Raw genomic sequence first — 866 nt, forward strand, 5'->3', positions numbered from 1 at the left:
TTATTGGCTGTCTGCTTGTCATTCATAGAATGCCCCTATATCGTTCGCTATACCAAACATTTTTTCTATCGTTATCGATGAAGGTGTACCATCAATAAATACAGATACCGTTTTATCGCCCAGGCCTATCTATACTGCACAAGCATCTCTTATTTACATTGTGTTTATACATGGTTGGTTATAGCAAAATGATTCGCAAGTGTGATACATCACAAACTGTGATGTATTGAGCAGACATGACTTAGAAGCTTCTGATTGGCCAACGCGTTCATGCGCTCAACAAACTTGCCTGTGATTGGCTACAATACTTAGTGCCGCAAAAACACAATGTAAATAGAAACCTTTGACGCTCAGAACACTTCAACAAACATGACAACAGCATTTGAAAGCAGCCATCTAGCAGGTACAGTACCACATCAACCCGGTACTTGGTACTAGCAGTAAGCTACTGCAGAATGGCTGGTATCGCTGAGATTTTAAAATGTATTGACTAGTTGGTACCACAGTACTTTGTAAGGAAGGCAAGTAAGCAAGGCAACAAAACACATTCAAGCCCAGTCAGTCAGTTTTGAAGGAAATATAGATTTATCCTTTGCTGTCTATGATATCCCACTTTCCTGTGTGTTCGATAGTTGAATAAAAATATTATCGGCCGATATGAGCCTGTTGCCGATATATCGGTTTCTGCGAATATGCCGCCGATATGACTTTTTTTTTAACAGAACATATAATGCAGATAAAATGCTTGAAATGGTGTAATTATTTAGTTTGTCCAGAAGAGTGAGCTCCATTGTTTGCTACTGGCGACCTGGATGAAACGCTTTAAAGGTCAAGTCAATGGAAAACCATTGAAACTTTGAACGGCC

This window comes from Sinocyclocheilus grahami, unplaced genomic scaffold (genome assembly GCF_001515645.1).
Source record: "Sinocyclocheilus grahami isolate Dianchi unplaced genomic scaffold, SAMN03320097.WGS_v1.1 scaffold17.1, whole genome shotgun sequence".
In the NCBI taxonomy this organism is placed as follows: Eukaryota; Metazoa; Chordata; class Actinopteri; order Cypriniformes; family Cyprinidae; genus Sinocyclocheilus; species Sinocyclocheilus grahami.